This window comes from Lathyrus oleraceus, chromosome 5, assembly GCF_024323335.1.
Source record: "Lathyrus oleraceus cultivar Zhongwan6 chromosome 5, CAAS_Psat_ZW6_1.0, whole genome shotgun sequence".
Classification (NCBI taxonomy): Eukaryota; Viridiplantae; Streptophyta; class Magnoliopsida; order Fabales; family Fabaceae; genus Lathyrus; species Lathyrus oleraceus.
In genome coordinates, this window is record NC_066583.1 from 463,087,292 (window position 1) to 463,093,688 (window position 6,397).

Sequence of the window (6,397 nt, forward strand, 5' to 3'; positions counted from 1 at the left end):
TCTAAACAATTTCATAATCAAAACTCTTTTGGATGAAAAAGATAGGTTAGATGCAATTATCCTCTCAACTCTCAAGTGTCATACCCCAAAATTTACGCTACCCTTCACAATGTTCATATAAATCACTAACCCCAATCATTTGCATATCATCATAAGCATTCATTTCATCTGCATAAATGTGGTTCAACATAAGGAAGCAAGTGACTTGAATTCATGGCTTTGAGCTTACACCTGGTGGAAACTAGGGTTCATCAGCAATTTGAGGTGGATCAATTAATCAAACCCTTACTTCTTGGGATATGACATTAGTGGACCCTTTCACTTACATGGTAAATCACTTATCTTGCGGCATTTGATCAAGCATGATCATGCCTTAATCTTTGAGGTTTATCACATGTCTTGTTAATGAGGTATCCACTTGGTTTTATACCTCACTTCATTCTTGGATCCATGCTTATTCTAGACCCGTCATTGATCTTTGGTTACATGTTTCCAATGCATGATTCATTGATACATCCATCCAGTCATTTCCTTCCACCATGGTTCAATTTGATTTACAAGTCTTGTCATCATTGGATTCATCAATCCATTACATGTTGTTATTACATTCATCATTATGTTATGATCTTTTTCCAAATTGACTTTAATTTAAACTGATTTTAATTTCAAATTAATTTGAGAAGTTCAAATTGATTTTTGGAGGTTCAAGTTGATTTTTGAAACTTAGATTAATTTTAGATATCATTTCATCATTTTTTAGTAAATTAATTTTAGAAATCATTAATCTTTTTTAATTTCGAATTAATTTTAAAATTCAATTTAATTTTTAGAATTTTACTAATGGGACATAGTTATTAATTAGAAGTTGGCCCATTCATTTTTTTTATCATATTAAAAACCCAGCATAAAAAATCAACATTTGCAATGCATCATATTCATAAGCCCATAAGCATAGCCCAAATCCATCCAAAAATCCATGTATCCATCCAAATATCCGTGTCCAAATGCCCATAATCCAATCAATTACCATATCCATATCAATTACATATCATATATCCATTAGCCACATCCAATCAATGTACATTTATCCTCATCCAAATAAGAATGTAAAAATGCAATTAGAAATTACACCACATGGAGGTACACGTGGGCGTGGAATTGCAGAAAATGCAACGCAGGAAGAACGAAACGGCAACGCGAATAATCCAAAATGCAGCAGAATACACGTACGCATCCAAACGCAACACATTGCAAGGCCAAAACGTGAAGACGCAATGGAGACGAAAATGCAGATGAAGCATCAAAACGCAACAGACCAAAACGCGTTGCAACATGAACGACAAAACGAAATGGCAACGCGAACAAATTGAAACGCATTGCAGCAGAACACAAAATGCAGGAAAACCGTAAACACCCTTCTGCAAAACCAAATCACCTGCAAAATTCAATACATCACTAACAGAATCATCACCCTTTTTACAAATCTTCATAACCATCACAATTAACAAGCTAACGGTTAATAGATTCAAGCTAACTAATAAAATTTGACGGTGTTAAAGCATAACCGAATGGCACTAGCGGAAACTCTAATGATCCTAACAGAGTCTAAAAGACTTAGCATTTATATAAACTCCACTGCAACTTTCAGTGGTAACAAATTCATCCCTGAAAAAAATTCTGAGAACACTTTCGTTCTCCCAAAATTCACAAATTCACACATTCACAGAAACTTCTCATTGTTCTCACGACGTCTCCCTCCCTCGCATTCACACACCGATCATGACACATAAGATGTAAGAAGGAGCATAATTCAATCATGGAAGGTTGAGAAGAAGAGGAAGGAACAAAGAACCGAATCGGAATGTACCGGGAAGCCGAAGCAAGACGCAAAGCCGAGAGAATCGTCTTCATCTTCCTCACGTCGGCCCTAACCGATACGCTCTCCTTTTCCTTGCTTCAATGTTCTTCGACTCGATCCGGTGATGTCGTTGCAATTCGGCGTTGTTGATTTCAATAGTCGTCATTGTTGATTCCGTGAATTGGAATTTCAAACCATTGTATTAATAGGACGTCGATGAGCGCAAATCCATGAGTGGCAAGACGATATCAAAGCATGAATCAGGAGCAACGACAAAAAGCACACAATGGTAATTTGCAGAATCAACACGAACACAGAACAAACGATTGAGATAGAAGCTACAAAACACAAAGTTGGAAATCAGAATCGCCTTGCTGGATTTGATTCTTTGGCATAAGCGATTTTTCAGTTTGGTGTGTATTTCGTTCATGTTACAGCTTTTTACCATAAGCACTTTTTACTTCAGCTCATGAAGTAAGGGTTCACTGCGTTCTACTTCAGGTCTGGTTGGTTCTGGATTTGGACCCTTTGGCCCAGCCCAAACGCTTCTTGCATTTTTGACTTCCAACATACCCCTCCATCCGAGCCTACTACATTTTTCAATGGCTTGGTTCTTTTTCATTATTGTGTGTGTCTGTTTGATTAGAACTAGATTAGAATTTTAATTAGGTTTATTAGAGGATTAAGATTCAATTAGATTAATGAGGTATTAAGCTTGGTTGGTTTAATTAGATTTTAGTTAAGTTTTGTTTTCAATTTTATTTAGTCTAATAGAATATTAGATTTTGACATTAATTTGATTTAGTTTAAAGTTTTTTCTAGAATAATTGGAATTCACTAGTTTTGATAAATTTTAGAAAATTAGTCTTTTTTTTTCTAGATTCGATTAATGGACTTTGATTAGAATTTGCATTGTTAGAAATCAATTCAATATCAAAGCAACCTGTGAATATTGCTTGTTTTGCCCCTAGGTTCAGGGATAGTCTAATCTTGCATTCTCCCTTAGTTTTAGGACTTGTAGAGATATTGTAACTATCAATTAACCCTTTAGGTTATTGCATATTCATTTTCAACTGTTATTTCCCAATCTGATTAAGTTGATCAAAGTACGCTTTGATCAACTAAATCCTTTGACTGTGCTTAATTCCCCAAGCCTATTCAAGTGATCAAAAGACACTTAATCACTTGATAGGGCAAGTCCTTGTGTTCAAGTTGTACTGGATACCGGATTTCAAGACTTCAAGATTCAAAGAAAAATCAAGAGTTCATGCGATTCAAATCAGTACAAGACAGGACTACTACTCAAGCACTATAAAGGTCAAATTCAACACTTGTCGATCATGAGCCAAATTGTGTGCCATGAGTATCAATCAATAAAGAATGAGTGAGAGTGGATAATTTCTATCCTCATTCTGAATATCTTTGGGTATGAGACGAATGACCCAGTTGCTCATCGTATTCACCTTTATTTATAGACTTTAGCACAATTTGATTCAAGTGATTGTCAAGTCTATTTATTCTTCAAAGACAACCCTTTGTCACAAGAAGCTGCAAGGGAATTCAACTTCAACACTCATCAGTTATGATGCAAATTGCATGTCATGAGGCTTAATTAATAGAGAAGGAATGAGAGTGGAGAATTCCTATCCTCATTCTGAATATCTTGGGGTACGAGATAAATGACCCAGTTGCTCATCGTATTCGCCTTTATTCATAGACTTTAGTGCAATTTAAGTCGAATAATTGATAAGTCTTTCTACACAGACATGAAGAAAAGACTGAAGATCAAACTTCAACCTTTCAGGGTTTCTTTTTTTCCCTTTTGTTCTCTCCCAGTAAAACTAAAACCATTTTGTGAATAAACTCAAAAAAATTAACAATATGATTAAGATTGTACGATACGAGCCTTAAGCAATGGAGAAGTAATGAGAGTGGAGAATTCTTATCCTCGTTCTGGATATCTTTGGATGCGGGACGAATGACCCAGTTGCTCACTGTATTCATCTCCATTCATAGACTTTAGTAATATTCAAATCATGACACTATTGAATCTCCAGATTATGCTGAACTATTGAATCTATGATGTTACATGCCATCTCATCACATCATAAAGTTGACTTAGCATATGCATTCCTCCGGGAACATGAAAACCTTTTGCATGCATCATGTCCATATCATATTGCATTTCATGAAGACAAAACCAATGAAATCACTATAAATTGGCCTTTTGTCAGACGAACCACTGTCATCAAAGTTGATTACCCGACATTTGTCTTGAACTAGAAGCATGCCGCAGATTACCATGGTAGAAATATGAATATATCAAGAAGCATTGAAGGTTGAAGTCAACTAGCTGAAGACTCAGATGAGTCTAATCATGGAGATCCTGTAGTCAATGATGAGGAGGGACGACGACTCCATGCCAATTGTTGTACCAAAAGTGGTCACTCCGGTGAACATGCTTGACTCCACTCCACATCAGGAGCATCCTCGTGGATTTCATCCACAACTTGGACCTCCAAGGGCTCCGTATCGGCAGCCAACGTATGTTATTCCTACGGGTCCTCCGCCGATGCAGTATCGACAGCCCTACGCTCATCAACGACATAATCATTATCAACAGTAACTAAAGAAGCCTAAGAAAAAGTTTGATGTTATTGCCATGACATACAATCAATCGCTTTCTCCCTTGCTTCGAGTCTCTTTGATGTAATATAGACAATTGGTACCTCCCCTAACACCCCTCCCTCGGGGCTATGACGTTGATACTATATGTGAGTTTCATTCTGAAGCACCTGAGCATACGATCGAAAATTGCAAAGCTCTAAAGCATAAGGTACAAGATTTGATTGATTCAAGTCTTATTGTGTTCACACCACAAGGCCTGAATGTATTGTACACTCTCATGCCTCCACAAGAGAGCACATCTACAATGCCATGATCAGTGTAAGTGGAAGCTAGGGTAGATTTGAAGAGCCTACATCTATGGGAAGAGTTTGAGAAGGATCTCCTGGAAGTTTGTCATGTTAATCTCTGCAATCATAATAAATCCAGTATGAGGATCTGCAAATAAGGCCGATTACACCAACCGTCATTAGTTTTGTTCAATCATGTTCATGTGTATTTTCTTGATTGTCATTTGTAACATTCATTTGTAATAAACTCATTTGTTTTTTAATAATAATGACATTGAAATAAATATGCATGTCTTTGAATCAACCCATTTGTATTCACTCATACTTTATTTTGTCAATATCTAACTTTTGTTTGAACAAAATCAAAAGGAGGATAATGAATTGAAAAACACGAGATCACTGCACGTATGCTTTTAAATAAAACCTTGCTGATGATTTAAGGCATTGTTTCAAATCCCAAACACCGAAGATATAAGGAAGATAATCTATAGTCAACCCCTTAGAGCCAAGGAGTAGGATTTCTTTCTATACATAAAACCCTCAATTTTAAACTGGGTCAGGGTAGTCTTCAGCTAATTTGACCATGCGTTCAAATTCCAAAGAAAAAAGAAGTGTCCTATATGAGGATTAATCACATTTTATCCCTTATAAAAGGTCGGAAACCACAAATTTTTAATGGTTGTCCCTCACCAACAGAGGGACGAGGCGGTCATAACCCCTTCAAATCAAACGGACAGATGTCACACGATTTGTTTCAAGCAACAGAAGAAACAATAAGATAAACACAAAAGAAAGCAAGCCCGCTAAGTCAAAAACTCGAAGACGAGTGACTTAGGCAAAAATTAGGGAACCCCTGTGGATTGAAAATATGAACCAATCTAGCAAAAGTAGGGGAATAAAAAAAAACAAAGAAGCAAAAAGAGGAATCAAAAGAAAATCCTCAACAAGAACAAATTTGTGTGGCTACTAATCAGTCTCCAATTCTACTTGTTTTCTAACACTCATTCGATACCTTTTCACAAAGTCGGTAACATATTAGTCTACTTGTTTTATTATTCTGTTTAGTAAATTAGATGTTTTACATTGTTGTTTCAAGTTGTTGATTAAATTTGGTTTGCATCATTATACTCCATTTTATGTCTCTTTGTGGTAGTTCTATTGGTTTCAGGTGTAAGCAAGAGTATCGGAGGGATAGAGAAGCGAATCAGACGTTCTGGGCCCGTCGGAAGAGGAAATTGGGAAACACAGTAGTCCTGACACGGTCACCCGTGTTGCCCAACACGGGCCGTGTCAGGAGAGGATAACTAGAAAAAGAAAACACGGAGTTGACACGGGTGCCCGTGTCAGCTTCCTTGGAGGGGCGTGTCAAGACTTCTTCACCAGACAGCCAACATGGCCTGTCGTGTTGCCTGACATGGCCAGTGTTAGCTTGGACACCTCATTTTCCAGTTTTTGATGTATTTTGGCACGGCTAATCCCATAGGGCATTTTGGACTTTTGCTACATCAAATTAGTCATCAGGAACTATTTAGGGGATTTTTGAATACGGAGAGGGGACTTTTACGATCACAAAATTGGAGACAATAAAGATTGAAGCGGTCAAAAGTGACGAAGAACGGAGATC

At 37.0% G+C, this 6,397-nt stretch overlaps 1 long non-coding RNA gene across 1 annotated transcript; it reads right to left on the reverse strand.

The window, feature by feature from the left end:
• Nucleotides 1-981: 981 nt before the first annotated feature.
• On the reverse strand, nt 982-2,502 carry LOC127085465 (uncharacterized). The gene is made up of 2 exons (XR_007789145.1): nt 1,868-2,502; nt 982-1,435 (listed from the first exon to the last, which is right to left on the reverse strand). It is a non-coding gene; the product is annotated as an uncharacterized LOC127085465 (long non-coding RNA).
• Nucleotides 2,503-6,397: the final 3,895 nt, after the last annotated feature.